The 15,962-nt window shown below is 39.1% G+C and overlaps 1 long non-coding RNA gene across 3 annotated transcripts in view; it reads right to left on the bottom strand.

The window, feature by feature from the left end:
* LOC144320707 (uncharacterized) overlaps positions 1-15,962 on the bottom strand; it is a 91,006-nt gene continuing 75,044 nt past the window's right edge. For all 3 annotated transcript variants that reach the window (XR_013386312.1, XR_013386313.1, XR_013386315.1), the window contains 3 exons: positions 6,709-6,800; positions 4,468-4,643; positions 1-809 (listed from right to left, as the gene is read on the bottom strand). This is a non-coding gene — a long non-coding RNA (uncharacterized LOC144320707). The remainder of the gene's footprint in view (positions 810-4,467; positions 4,644-6,708; positions 6,801-15,962) is intronic.

Consider the following 15,962-nt stretch of genomic DNA (forward strand, 5'->3'; position numbering starts at 1 on the left):
TTCCCATTTATTTCCATCTGCAGATTTAATTAAAATGACATTTATCTTTTCTTCTTTGTCCTTAACTGTATAGCATTATAACTTTGGAGTTATTTTAATCATTGTAAAAAAAAATGGTAGTTATAAAGTCTTAAACCTTTGGTTTCCACACTTCTCTTAATCTTCTAGTTTAAATTTCCATTTTACCCAGGAAGAAACCAAGACTCAGAGACTCAGAGACATGGGGTGCCTAGCCCAAGATGGTACAGTGCTTTAGAGGCTGCACTGAGCCTAGAAATCAAATCTTCTAACCCTGTAGCAAGAGCTCCTTCTAAATAATAGATGCGGCTGATAGAAAATAATCTGCTGTTGGGTAAGTACTGGTAACGATAAGCAACATCCAGTGATCTCTATTGCACCACTGATTTTGCAGCTCTGGAGAGACGAGAAACCTCTGGCAACAATTTGCAAGCTCCAAATCAAAATAGTTAAGGAAAATAGAGTGGCACCGTACGGACTGACTAGCCCTAAGGAACGTGCTGGCAGATGTCAGCAAGGTGCCAATACAGCATTTTAAAAGTGTTTTGCAGACACAGTCCATATGTTGTAATCAAATTGCAGGATTTAACAGGTGAGAGAGATAGGAATAAAGAAGCTTCAATGTCACACAAAGGACTTCTTCTTGTTTGTTTCATTGCAAAGATTCCATTTTGAAGCAGGATCATTTGTTCCTTTCTTCTTTCTTGAGGCGTTGTCATTATAGTGGTGCTATCTGTGAGAACCAAGAGTTCTGATGCCCAGAAGTGTTCGCTGATGCCAAAGTCACAGCTCTGAAATGAATGGATGTTAGCTGAACTGCAGGTGCATTCCAGTTTAACAGCAACCAACATAAAGGTGAACATTAGAAATCTGATATATTAGGAGTGGTGGTTTGTATTACTACTGGTTCACTGAAGGATTCTTTCATCAAGCACCCTTCTTTGAAGAACTTTTAAATGCAGTTTATTTGACAATAGTGTAATTCTATGTGAACTCTCAGAAATGCATTAGAAGTAGGTCCAGTCTGACTTGATGTTGGACTCCTTATGTGAAAATAGCTTACCCGCTACTCTCTAGGGGAATGATATTTCTCCCCATCTCGAAGTTTTGTTTCTGAGATAACCATAGCATAGGTCTAAGGTCAATCTGGGGGTCAGGAGTTCTGATGGAGGAAACGAGGCAAAGAAGGAAAAACAGGGCCAGAGGCTGCCCTCCATCTTGGCCTCCAGAGTTGGTATGATTAGCAGGAGAATCAGTCCCAACCATTTTCTGCTCTTAAACCCATTTCCCAAGTGTCACTCTCTGCTTCCCCTCAGAGCCCTGCTCTAGCTTTAGCACTGAAAGATCTAAACATTACTACTCCATTCCTTTGCATGCACAAAGTCCCACACTTCAATTATAACCTTCCTCCTTTTCCTCTTCTCCATCCCTCCCCAATCTAAGTTTGAGAAAAAGCAGAATAGGCAACAGAATAGAAAGCAAAATAGTGCATAGAGGTTCAGTGCTTAGACTCAGGACTCAGACTGCCTGGAGTTTAACCTTGCCCCATGCTAGCTGTATGACCTCAAGTAAGTAATGTAACGATTTCCCCTTCTGTAGAATGGGGATAAAAATGATCTACTTAGTAGGGCTGTTATGAGTGTTAAAGGAGTTTCTATTTGAAGCCATTAAAATAATATCCGGCATGTAACAAGTACCATATACGTGTCTATAACATAAAATGTTTTTAGCCCCTTCTGCTTTCATTTGCAGTAAAAGCTCTAGGTGGTGATCATTACTAATGTTCACCAATATCCAGTTGCCTTCTCCACCTTCCTGAAATTAGTTGTGGCCATAAACTAGTTCGGATTTCGGATCAACGAAATGTGAATGGAGGGAATGTGTGTTACTTCCTGATAAAAGCAAATGAGAGCCAGAACTCAATTCTTAGTGCTCCTCTTCCTCTGCCGCATTGACAACGGAATGCCAAACAACACAAGGGAAATAGCTGCCTGAAGAGTCACCTAGACCTGTGGTGACATCATAGAAGTAGGAAATAAGCTTTCATTAATTAAGACCCAGAGATTCTGGTATTATTTGTTACTGTACTATAACCTAATCTACCCTGACTGGGACAGGTTATGAACTCGCTTTAGGTGCAGGAAATTAGGGAAACACATAATTCCCTGACTGTCCATTAGAATCACTTGTGAGTCTGTAAAAATCCCAACATCCAGGGCACGGCCCCCAGGCCAGGTAAATCAGAATTTCTGAGCATGAAACTCAGACATCAATAGTTTTAAAGTTCCCCGGGTGATTTCAGTGTGCATCGAGGCGGAGGACCACCATCCTAGAGCAACGCTGCACTCTGCAGGAATCTCCAGGATTTAGATATTGTGCCAAGATCCTCAACTCCTTAGCATCAGACCTACAGTTCGTTACACATACCCAGCAAGACTCGGGCCTAACTGCGAGTTTCTCCATACTCGTAGCTACTGGGCATCTGAGGAGAGAAATCTCCAAGACTGATGCACCATAAATTCAAGGTCTCCAAACCACCTGCCTTCTCAATGCAGCCCAATCCTTCTATACGTTCCTCATCAACTACCCGTTTCGTTCTCTGCAGTAGCTTTTTCAAAGCTTCTCCTGTGTCTTCACACCTCAGATGTCACCCTCACACCTCTCAGTCTCAGAAGATGACTCACAGAGAACAGGTCATGCTGCCAATCCTTAGACCTTCTGATTTGCCTCTCTCTCTCTTTCCTTTTCGTATTTCTTCTAGGTGAATAGGAAGCGATTTCCTTTACCACCCCTCCACCGGTGCTCTGCATCTTATTCACTTGTGTCCCTGGAGAGACCTCACTTTACTAACTGTCCTCCCATCCCTTCATGTCAATTTGTCAGAAGAGTACTCTCCACTTACGCATCTCCTGTCCATTCCTTTACCTACTGGGGACTGGCCTCCATCCCATCACTTCTCTTGAAACTGCCTTCCCAAAGACCATTTTTCAAATTGCCAAATCCAGTGAGGCAATTTTATTTTGAATTTTACTTTACCTGCCTATGACATTTGGTCTGCTTACCACTCCTCTCTTCTTGAAACAGTCTTTCACCTTAGACTGAATGGTTTTGAATACTGATTATGTGACCTTAGCTTTTTAATTAACCTATCTGTGCCTGAGTTTCTTTATCTGTAAAAATGGAATAGTAATACTGCCTACCTCATGACTGATGTAAGAATTACATGAGATTGTACAGGTGGACAGTCTTGTACCACATTTCTCAACTCGAATACTTTAAAATCCTAAACTTTGCTTTTCACAAATTTATTTGCCAGAAAAGCCTGACATGAACTGTCAGGAGGCTATTTGTAATTTTTCTTTATCCCACTTGCCGTGAATATTGACATGTTTTGCTGTATACATATTAAGGTGTTTAATCACAGGGATCACCATCACTAACCGTGATAGAAAAGATACAAATATACGGAAATCCACAAGTTTCTGAATTCCAAAACACAGATATCATTCCTGAAACTCTAGACACACATGCCTGTGTGCCGACTGGCTCTCTCTGTGAGGCAATTCCATAGGGATCCCTAATTCAATGTATCCAAAGTTTTCTCCCCCTCCAGCGTTTCCTATCTCAGGAGTGCCACCTCTACCCTCCAAGTTGTCCAAGTCAGGAATTTAACACTTTTTTATCCTTCTCCCCACCTCCAATTATGCTCATTCTGCTTCCCATGTTTCTCTTGAGTATCTACCGCTCACTATTATTCCTGGCACTACTTGAGATCAGGGCACCGCCTGTGCAGTCAGAGTTGAGAATTATTGTTCCTCTAATTTCTTATACTTAAAACAAGTTCAGAGGTGCCTGCATGGCTCAGTTGGTTAAATGCCTTTAGCTCTGGTTGTGATCCGAGGGTCCTGGGATGGAGCTCAGTGTTGGGCTCCCTACTCAGTGGGGAGTCTGCTTCTCCCTCTGCCCCTCCCCCTGCTCATACTTTCTCTCTCTCTCTCTCTCTCTCTCTCTCATAAATAAATAAAATATTTTTGAAAAATAAAATAAAATAAAATAAAATAAAACAAGTTCATAACTGCATCAATCAGGCTAGATTAGGTCATAGTGCAATAACAAACCGTGTCAGAACTCATCTTGGCAATTGTATTGCTGCAATGCTCCCCTGACCTTATCTCCTTGTTTCCTGGCTTTTCCTTTCTTCCTCTGCTCTGTCCCCATTTCTGAGCTCCACCTCAATTCTTTTTTTATCCTGTACTTCTTAAAATCTATTCACGTTGCTCTTCTAAGTTCCCCCATTGCCCTCAGGTGAAAGTCCAAAGCCCTTAGCTAGCCTTTATCTATCTATCCCTGCCTGACTCCTGCTTACATATTTATTCTCAGCTCATCATTTCCATCATTGCCACCCCATATCCTCATACTTCCTTGTTCTTTTTTATTCCTTGTACTTACCATGCTCTTTCTTTCTTCCTTCACCTACATCCTATGTCTCCAGGCATATTCCTTCAGATCATGGATTAGATATCATTTCCTCCAAAAGTTCTCTTTGACTTCCAAGACTGGAAAAGCCCTTCCTGTGTCTTCTCCTGGTGCCACCACATGCTTTCTTTACTGCAGCTGTTGTCACACTGTTGTAAAGAAAAGATTATAAATACAGATGAAACCCTAGGTATCTCCTCACCAGCACTACTACTAGCCACTTTGTCATCTTAGTGAGAATTAGGAAAAGAAGTCTCTTGTGAACAGCACAGGACTAAGGCCAGGCACACCAACTGGTGAAATGATTATGACCTGGATTTCACCCTTGATGGGTACTCTTGGTAGAAAGAGGAGGGAAGTTTTCTAGATGAGAGAACTAGAAAAAAGGAAAAGCATAATAGTAGGAAAGCTCATGATGTGTGACAAAAAAAAATAGATAATTCATATTTAACAAAGAGAAATGGGAGGCAGAATTGGAGGCATAGTTAGGGACTCGTTGGGCCAGGCTAAGGACTTTGGGCTTATTCTATGGGCAAGGAAAGACATGTTTTGAGTAAAGAAGTGACATGGTATTTTACGAGAAGGAATTTGTATGCAATTGGGGACTCATCACCAAAAAACATTTTATAACTCCATATGGTGATGGATGTTAACTAAACTTATCATGGTGATCATTTTGCAATATGTACAACTTCAAATTATTATGTTGTATATCTGAAACTAACATACTACATGTCGATTATATCTCAATTGTCTTTAAAAAAAAAAAAAAAAAGATGCTTTGGAGAGAGAAAAGACCAGGATTGGAGAAATTGTATGAGAAAACCCTGCATATGAATATTTTTGTTTTTGTTTTTGTTTAAGATTTTATTTATTTATTCATGATAGACATAGAGAGAGAGAGAGAGAGAGAGAGGCAGAGACATGGGCAGAGGGAGAAGCAGGCTCCATGCAGGGAGCCCGATGTGGGACTCGATCCCAGGACTCCAGGTCCGCGCCCTGGGCCAAAGGTAGGCACTAAACCACTGAGCCACCCAGGGATCCCCGACACGATATTTTTGATATATTAATATTATCTCTCCCTAAATCTCCATTTTTACTGATACTCTCTTGTTGCTATTACACTGTCACTTCTCACAACAGCTCAGCTCTCCCTGGTTTTAGAATTTCAAAAGCCTAAGCATTGGAAAAACAGAAATGCAATGTGTAAAATGCTATAATAAAGGTTATGTGTATTCTTACCAGGTGCTAGAATGCCCTAAGTACTTTACATGCATTTTTTCATTAAATTCTGGGTTTTTTTAGAATTTATTTAGAGAGAGAGAGAAAAAAAAAAAAAGTGCAAGTGGGAGGGGGGAGCAAAGGAAAATGGTGAGAGAGAATTCCAAGCAGACTTCACGCTGAGTGTGGAGCCCAAGGCAGGGCTCAATCCCAGGACCCCAGGATCATGACCTGAGCCAAAATCAAGAGTCTGATGCACAACTGACTGAACCACCCAGGTGCCCGTAATCTCATTTAATTCTAATAGAGTAAAATAAAATTTCATCCAATCCAACAAATATTTATTGAGTATTTATGTACCAGGCACTCCAGGAGGTGTTTATATTTCTCCCATTGTATCAGAAATGAAACTGAGACACAGAGGAATTAAGTAACTTGCACAAGGTCTCCAAACCAGTATATGATACATCCGGGATTCCATACCCAGATTTTCAGAGCCCAGAAGACCCTTCCATTTAACCATGGCACTATACTATTTCCCAAAAGATCTGGAAATAAGTAACAAGAACCGGTTATCTCATATGTTCCCACTTCCAGGCTAGATGAGAAAAAATTCCCCTATGCTAAGAGAAGAGAAAAAGCTGGAGAGAAAGCAAAGAGTAAGAAAGTTCTGTCTCTACTGCAATGTAGACAGATCCCTGTATTTCCAAGGAAAATAATTAAAAAAAAAAAACAATAAGTCTATAGGAGTCAAGACAGAGACAATCTCTCCCTACTCCTGGGTAGCAACAAGACCCTGGAGAGGAGGAGATGGCTGAGTTGAATGACTTAAGACATAGGATCTTAATTACCACAGAGAAATTACCCAAACCTTGTGGGAACGTGGACTTGAACATAGCGGAATGATTTTCCCATGCACTAAAGGGTCACCCAGACAGCAGAGAAAGTGAAACCCAGTGAAATTAAATCACTTATATTATTAGTTTTACCCACCTCTCTCACAACACTGTGAACTCTTAAAGGTCAGAGATCAAGTCTTCTGCATATGTTTCTTTAGCTCTGATTCAGCACCTAGAACATGCAGGCTACAAAATACATTGATTTGTTAATTACTCAATGTTTTGGGGAAAATTTTTGTGTAAAATTAAAAATTTTCATTTCTACCCACACTTTACATCGTCCACTACAATAAATTCCAAATATGCTATTAAGTTAAACATGTAACATTTACTTAAAATAGGTTTCTAAATTATTTTTGAAGCATAAGAAATTATAAATAACAGGGTAAAGCAGTTTTGAGAACATCAAAACTCTATCACCTGCACACACACAAAAAGCATAACGTAGATGAAGAGTAATTTGAAGGAATGAGAAAGATTATTCATAATTCATATGATCAAGACTCCTGAAAGACTATTTCCTCATATGTTTTGTTGCTACTCAGATGTGATAGCTGTAGACATAAACACTTTTAAATTTAATCTGCATTATTTATAATCTGCATTTTCTCCATCACTCTGTTAAGTTTATATCATCGACAACGCAATAAATCAAATCCTGATTTGTAGCATTAGCTGATTTCTGTAGCTGACTTCAAGTTTCTAATGTGACATTACTAAACATGGGGTTAGAAATTGATGCACACTAGCACACCATTATACAGAATTTCTGCCTTACAGATATAACTGTAAAAGTAATGTCAAGAATATATATAATAGTAAAACGTAGTACCATAATTTAGGAAGTGACAAGTTTTGGGTATTGACTATGTTTATTTTTAATACAATTTAATTAATTGCAAATTAATATAGTTTAATCTTTATTAGTGACTATATTTCACAACCCACTCACAAGATCCCTGCAAATTTAAAGGTTGGCTCTCACAAGCAGGTACAAGCTGGTTGCAGCACAGCACAGAACATAGGGCTATTGCTGGGTGGACATTTCCCCGACTGGATGGAGAGGGCCTGTCTGCAGAACAAAGGCCACTGGCCAGGGGAAGCCCTGCTTGTAGGGACCAACAGAAGGGATTCTGTATGGGGATCTTCTCAGTTTTCTTTTTTGCTCTAGCTAGATGGACCTGAGTTTTTGTTGCCACCAAATATTCTTGGTGGCAGGGCCCTCCACTTGTACTACTTTCTTACTTCCATTTCTTAAAATGGCTGCACACAGAGGGTATTGCCTCCATTTTACAGGTGAAGTATTGTGGTTGTTAAATGCTGTCCCATTGAATCCTCAGAACAATCTATCTATAAGGTGCCTAGATGCCATTTTTCCTTGTTCTCATTTTTCTGATAAACCATGAGATGTTAAAAGTGACCTGCTCCAAGGCAGGATTCAAGCCCAGTTCTCTTTAACTACAAGACAATTTCCTCAGGCTGCATTCTCAGCAAATGAAGGGTTAGTTAGAAGTGAATAGATCAGCATCTGTAAGATGACTAAGCTTTTGACCTAAAGAAAAGAAAAATCTATCCACTGGATTCCTACACCTTCAACAAAATAGTTACATCATTGGCAAGCATGTAAATTCTATCCTATACCTATTTTTCTCTTTTTCATCAAGATAAATGAAAATACCAACCCAGATTCATATGGGAACTACACTATCATCAGGGACAATCATAGGTCGACCACAGACTCAAGAGTTAGGCAAAAATCCATGGAAGTATCCTGTGAGAATCAACAAGCTACATGGAATTTATAATAAAGAATGCTGACATTTTACTATGACTTGAAAATTATGTGCTAAACATATTTTACTTCAACAGAATGTATAATAAATTTAAATGTGTGTATATACACATATAGGCATTTTTAAAGTCAACCAGAGTCAGCTATTAAACATTGACCCACATGCTAGTGCCTAGATTCACCAATTCTGGGTTTAGCAATCCCAGTTCAAACAGAAAACTTTCTTCCCAATATCTCAACACCAGTCCAGAGGAAGCTCCCAATTGGCGCTACCTATGGTACCAAGAACAGTTGCATAGGGGATGTGGTATAGGAACTGGCTCAGCCTGGGTAATGTGCTGGGCAAGACCATGTTTGATCATCTCACTATCGGGACAGGCACAGTACCCCAAAAGTAAGAGAGAAGCTGGACAAACAAAATCAATAGACACCCATTACAGTAGTTCCTCAGTAAATGGTAGTTACTATCATGTGAAACAGTTCTGACCTTTTAATCTCAGGAAAGAAAATTAGCAAGTTACTCACTCTGTAGTATCTGACACTAAGGTTAAATAATCTCCAACTCATTTAAATTTTGTCCTTTCCCCAAGGCATCAATAGAGTTCCAGTCGTTAGTTACTTATGATTCATTCCTTCTTCTGATCAACATTTCTTGAGCTTCTACTTCCTAAGGAACTGGGTTAGGTGCTGTGGATCCACTAAGTTTACTCTAAATTTGATAAATGGCAATCTAGCCTGATCACAAGCCCATCTGTTGTGTCTCAAACATCCTGTTCTGAATATGGCACCACTTCTTTAAAAAACAGTTTATGCCACCTCAGCTTCAGTAGGCTAATTGAACCAAACATGTTCAAAGAAGCAAACTCTAAGAATAAATTCCCAAATGTCAGTGCTGTCTAGGAGGAATGAAGAAACATATGGGATCACAGCCATTCTTCAAATTATTCATGCCAAGGTGTCTGAGGGGGCTGGGCTCCAGAGAACAGCTTTATGCCTTCCAGAAAAGTCCTATGGTCATGTAATTCTAATTGTAACCTTGAAAAAAAGATTGCACATTTAAAAAGTCATTGCAAAAAAAGATTCTTAACACAGAGGGCCATTATGCTATATTCCATTTGCAGTATAAAACAATGTCATAGCCTTAAAATTGGGCAAGAAACATCCTTTATTGTAAGAACATCCTTTGCATGTGAACATAATGAAAGCCATCCACCCTGTACACCATCTTTGGGGAGATCAGGCTGGTATCTTCTCTAGAAAGGACAATAGGGGTCTTTGAAAAACTATGGCATGCATCTTACTTACAAAAGTGAACAAATGTCTCTTATGCTAGAAAGAAATAGATCAAAGTGGCTCAGATGTGTAAACCAGAGGCAGTTAAAAGAGAGTTTTTTGTTTAAAGGATATGGGCCAAAAAGAAAACAGAAACTCAGGAAGTTAAAGAAATCAGCTCAGCTCAGATCAGGAAAGAAAGAACAGCCTAAAATAGCCTGTGCAACTGTAGGCCAGAATCTGCATCATGAGCTAGGAGGATGGGAGAAAGGCTAGGAAAGGGGTTGGGGGCCAGGCTTGAGTGCCAGCCGCATGGTAGGCTCTACATCAGCTCTTTGGCATAGGTAATCACTTAATCCTCAAAAATTTCAAGATAGGTATTATTTATCCTCACATTATAGATGGTGAAACTAACACTCAGAGATGTCAATAATTTGCCTAAGGTCACACAACCAGTTAAGTGTTAGAACCAGAATTCAAGTTCAGAACTATTTGGCTCCAAACACCTATTCCCATAGGCTGGCTTCAGTGAAACTGGGTAGTAAGCAGTCCAAATCCCAATATCCAAAGGGACAGTGGTGAGCTTGATTCCAGTGTGGCTGTTATTTATACCTTGGAGTGAAACATGGAAGAAAGCTCTAGATAGTACAGTATTTTTAGTCAGATGGGTGAAACAGGCAGAGAGGGGTAGAAGGACAAATAGAGGAGACCCCCTAACTGAATAGAGGCAGCATCTTGGCCAATCGCTAGGGGTGAACCTGGAGATGAGCCTAGCTTCAGGGAGAGGGGCTGGTATGGCCATAGTCAGAGAACCACCAGTCCTCACTGGCAACTAAAATTCAAACCCTAACTGGAAGCCGAGCCCCATCATATGGAGTAGGCACCAGGGGAGGGACATGGGATGGAAGCTATGGCTCACTAGGCTACAAGCCTCTAGTACTCATTCCAGAGTCACTGCAACATGGGCAGCAGGACCACATCTGGTGGGTACATACCTCTTAGGTCCTAAGACCATCTCAGCCTCTGAGTAGAGTTAAACCTACAGGTTAAATGTCTTCAGCACTGGTACCCAAGCATGATTTCTAGTAGAGGAGACAAATAATGAGCAAGAAAACCAATAAACAAGTAAACTATTCAAAAGTCAAAAAAAGATCTAAGAAAATAAAAAGCCTGAGACCAGACAAAAAAGTTAAGAGGAGGGGGATACATTTTAGATTAAATGCTCAGAAGAAGTCTCTCTGTAGATGTCACATTTAAGCTGCAGATCAGGAGATGGAAAGAAGCTAAGCCTGACAGGGTAGAAGGAAGAGCAGTCCACGCAAAGGGAACAGCTCTTGTACCAGGCCTCAGGTGAGAAAAATGGGGGACCTTAGAGAAACCATAAGAAAGTGGGGCTGGAGCAGAGTGGTAAGTGGGAGAAGGTTGCAAAGTGATGTTGAACATAAATAAATGCAATTGCATTCAGTTTGTAGACCAAGGCAAGGAGTTCAAACTTTTCCTTGCAGAGTATAAAGGGGAACCACTGAGGCATTTATAGGTGGGGTGTGGCATGATTGCTTTGTGTCAGGAAAGAGCAGGAGAGGAAAGCATGAGCCCAGCAAGAAGGCTGTTGCCACAATCTAGACAAGAGGTGAGAGGATGCTGCAATTAATGAACAGTGGAGAAAGGATGGGGATAAGGTGGAGGTGAGCTGGGAGATAAAATCAATGGAGACTCGTTGATGGAGTGGATGTGGAAAGTAAGAACAGAGGAGGAATCAGGACTAACTTTTCTGTTCCTGACGTCAGCAACTGGGTGAATGGTACTACTGCCTGAGATGGAGAAGATCTGTCAGTGAAAGGCAGGTTCCAGAAGAGAAATCAAGAGTTGTGCTGTGGACATTTTCAAGTTGGTATATCCAAAGTGCAGACATCAGAAAGGCTATTTGACGTGTTGAGTCTGGAGTTCACAGGAGAGATTTTAGTTCCTGAGAGCCTATGGAGATATCCCAACCAAGGGAATTCTACAGAGATTTTCTCTAAAGGCGTCTACTTGGCCTTTATTTTTACCTCACCAGTTCCACGATTATGCACATGCATTGCAGAGCGTGCTATTCTATATCCTTCCCATCTTTGTCAAGTAAAGAGTTTGAAAGAAAAAAAGAGGGATAATGAGATAAGAACCACAGCAAAAAAATTAAACCCTCACAGTACTATTCACATAAGGAAAACACTAGAAAAAAAAATCTATCCATAGTAGGGATCAGGTTTAAATAAGTTATTACACATTCCTTAAATGAAATATAAGTCAGCCACTGGAAATTGATAACTATAAATCTATATTTATTTTCTGGTATGAAAGATATTCAAATGATATGGAAAAAGTATTTTATAAAACAACAAATGCTATATAATCATATCATTTATTTGTTAGAGAGAGATAAATTAATAACCATACTGGTATGATCCCTGCCTCCTGAAAAAAAACCTTGAGAAATATATGTACATCAAAGCTTAAATAGTGGTTACTGTGGGTGAGGGAATTCTCAGTGAATTTTACTTTCTTTTTCATATTTTAATGCATTACCAGGTTATTTTTACAGTGAACTATATGGCTATGCTTTTACATCTGTCTTTATAATGAGAAAAAACAAAAACAACCATTTTCACTTAGGAAGAACCAAACAACAGTCTGGAAATTTCAGGTGGAAGCCAGAAAGAGCCAGGCTGGTGGCCAGCTGCTCTGCCACTGCCATGATCAAAACAGTTTGTGTTTATTCATTTCAATTCAATTCAACAAACACAGCTCGTGCACCTTTTCTGGGCCAGATTCTAGTTAGATGATAAGGAAGCACATAGATGAACCCATCTTATTCCCAGACCTCAATAAACTCACAAGAAAGTAATCTGGCTTTGATACACATTTATAGAAGATTATATTACTTTGCTAGAGCTGCCATAATAAAATGTCACAGATTGAGTGACTTAAATAACAGAAGTTTATTGGCTCATAATTCTCCAAGATCAAGGGGTCAGTCAGAAGGCTGGGTTGCTTCTGAGGCCTCTCTACTTGGCTTGCAGGTGGCCACCCTCCTGTTGTATCTTCACATGATCTTTCCTCTATGTGAATCCATCCCTGGTGTTTCTGTGGAGATACCCGTCAGAGTGTATTAGGGCCCACCTTTAAAAACCTCATTTTAACTTCATCACCTTTTTAAAGGCCTCATCTCTAAATACAGTCATAGGTGTTGGATATTATAACTTTCACATATGAATTTTGAAGGGACACAATTCAGACCATAACAAGATCCACAAAATTAAAATTTCAGTGGTAAGATTCCTATTTATTGTGTGACTTACTATTGATACCTCTTAAATTTGCTGTGTAAAATATGAACCAGATATTCAGAAATATCTTACAAAACACTTAAGAAGAATAATCATATAAAGAAAAACACTTAATAAGAATAATCATATAAAGAAAAGTATCTTCTTATAAAATGATTAGATACCACAATGACATGTTCACTATTATGCATCACATTCAAAATACAGATAAACTGACCAAAATGAAGTGAAGAAATCATGATATTTTCATTTTGGTACCTATGCAACCTAGAAAAGAATATTTGAAATAAAGTTTCCAGAGTGTGAGATTATATTTATTAACATAATAGAGCATTATAATCTATTAATAACTTCTCTAATCACTTTGTCTTATGCGTAATGAGGTAAATAGGGCTCGAATAAAATCAGGGATTAAAAAGCTAGAGTGAGGGGCACCTTGGTGGCTCAGTGATTGAGCATCTGTCTTTGGCTCAGGGCGTGATCCCGGGGTCCTGGGATTGAGTCCCACATCAGGCTCCCTGCAGGGAGCCTGCCTCTCCCTCTGCCTAAGTCTGCCTCTCCCTGTGTTTCTCACTAATAAATAAATAAAACCTTTTTTTAAAAAAAGCTGGAATCATCTACAAAATTTTTAAAAATTGTATGTCATCTTCAAAAATTCTCATTTTGTTCAAGAATACTCAAAATCCATTCTCCCTTAGACTGTATTCCAAAAAAATAAAAAAATAAAAAATTAATAAACTGTATTCCATACGGAAGAAAACAGAAAGCACTGCCTAATTAGAGAAAAGGTGGCTTCCCAAGGGATTTAATTGAGCAAACACCTAACATAAGGTAACAAAAATCAAGTAAAGGACTCTATTCTAAATTGCAAACAGGCTTATTGCTTCTCAGCAATATTCAACATAATGCTAGCAATATGTCTTCTTTAGCACACTCAGAAAAATAATAATTAATTAATGCAAAAATATCCCCTTCCTATCTTGCCTTCATTCTCTTTTTCCAAGATTCTATCTGTAAAACAGGAAAAGAGCCAGTAGGACTGCCAAACAAATAGCACTTACCACCACAGTGGCAGGTGTAGGGAAATATTCAGTAGATGTATAGTAGACATTTGTTTGCTCCCTCTCTGAAATGTATTCCTCTGTAACACCAAAGTTCCTCTGATAGTCTCCAACTCCCAGTCTCTTGTCATATGGTATAGATGGCCTTGATCCTAATACACTACCAATTCCAGGAGAGGAGTTTATTTGGTTTATGTCAATCAGCATCCCATATCTACTTTGTCCACAGTGATTGGTTTAAATATGAACATATTACTTAGAACCAGAGATGTGAAAAGATCGAACACTCCTGGGAAGTAGAATCTTTCTCTCTCTCTCCTAGTTGGTGGATTATAAAGCCTAGAATTAAAGAAGCCATTCTGGTACCTAAAAGGCAGAGCCTGGAGCTATCATGAGTTAATAGAGTTTCTAATTGGACCCCACACATGCATCCTTAGCTTCTAGATTTGATTATCTGTTAGGGTGACATACCATTCCCTTGATTGTTTAAGCTAGTGTGAATTATGTTTTCTGTCACTTGTGATCAAAAGATTTCTTATGCAGTGAAAACATTGAATGAAGAAGTGATAAACCAGCCATAAAAGGGAAAGATGCTACAAGTGTACTCTATATTCATATACTGTGAACAAGCTTACAGTATGTCATATAAAGACAAGGAAGGAAAAGCCCCCCATTTCCTCCATAAGGTAAAATTAAGGTAAATCTATCCAAAGATTCTAATACCAAGTCTTCATATAGATTTTCAATTTTCAATCAACCTATAGATGATCACTTTATAAATTCCCAGTAGAAAATATCCAATCTCAGGATAACTTTACAAGATTTGGAGAATTGGCCACACATCTCATAATTGTCAAGGATAAAGAGTTTGAAAGTAATGTAACTAAATAACAGAGTTTCCTTCAAAGGTATGATAACTTTAAAAGAGGATAAAAATAGAAACGTGTGAAGAAGCTCATGTCAAGCAGTGACTCTTGGAATCTGGGAGTCTTGTGCCAATGATCTGGGAAGAAAGCAACCTGTTCCTATTGTTTCCTGCTTCTGACCCCAAATAGTTCTGGAAATCTTCACTCAGTCACTGTTAGTGGTGGTGATTTCAGTGACACCTTATATTACCTGTTCCAGTTACTGTGTTCCAGTACTAAAATCAATTCTAGTTATAATGATAGCATAACAAATTATTTCAAAATGTAGTGGCTCAAATTGACATCTAGTTTATGAATTTGAAATCTGAACAGGCGTTGGTAAAGACAACTCATCTCCACTTTATTGGGTATTGGCTGGGACAACTTGAAGGATGGGGATTGGAATCATCTGAAAGCTTGCTCATTCACTTGCCTACTGTTTAATGCTGGCCTTGGCTGAGACCTCAGGTGAAGATGTTGGCCAGAACACCTATACATAGCCCAGCTTCCTCACAACACGGTCATTGTTTTCCAAGAGCAAGTATCCTGAAAGGGAGGGAGAAAGGGAAGGAAAAAGAGAAAGAACACCTGTTATGGTCCCTTACTCAAATTCTTTCAGTGTTCCTTCCAGAAGACACATTCCAGTTTTTAATCTTACATCAGAGGCAGTTAGGTGAATATAAAGAAGCAGTGGAAGCCTCTGTGAATGATAAAGCCAAATCATCTGTTAATTTATTATAACATTATAATTGATTTTTAACATTATCAGAATGGAGGAGAATGGAACCTTCTACTAAGCTATAATACATAATCAGTTTTATAAAGATTTTGTCACTGATTATGCTGGGAAAAGGAAGACATGTTATGAAAAGTGAGAAAACTGACAAACCCCTAGGTCTTTAATTTATCCCATAAACCTGCATTATGATTGTCCCTGATTGACAATAGCATTAAAACCTAAAAATAAAACATTCTGTAAATACTATCAGCCT

Source organism: Canis aureus, chromosome 9, assembly GCF_053574225.1.
Source record: "Canis aureus isolate CA01 chromosome 9, VMU_Caureus_v.1.0, whole genome shotgun sequence".
Classification (NCBI taxonomy): Eukaryota; Metazoa; Chordata; class Mammalia; order Carnivora; family Canidae; genus Canis; species Canis aureus.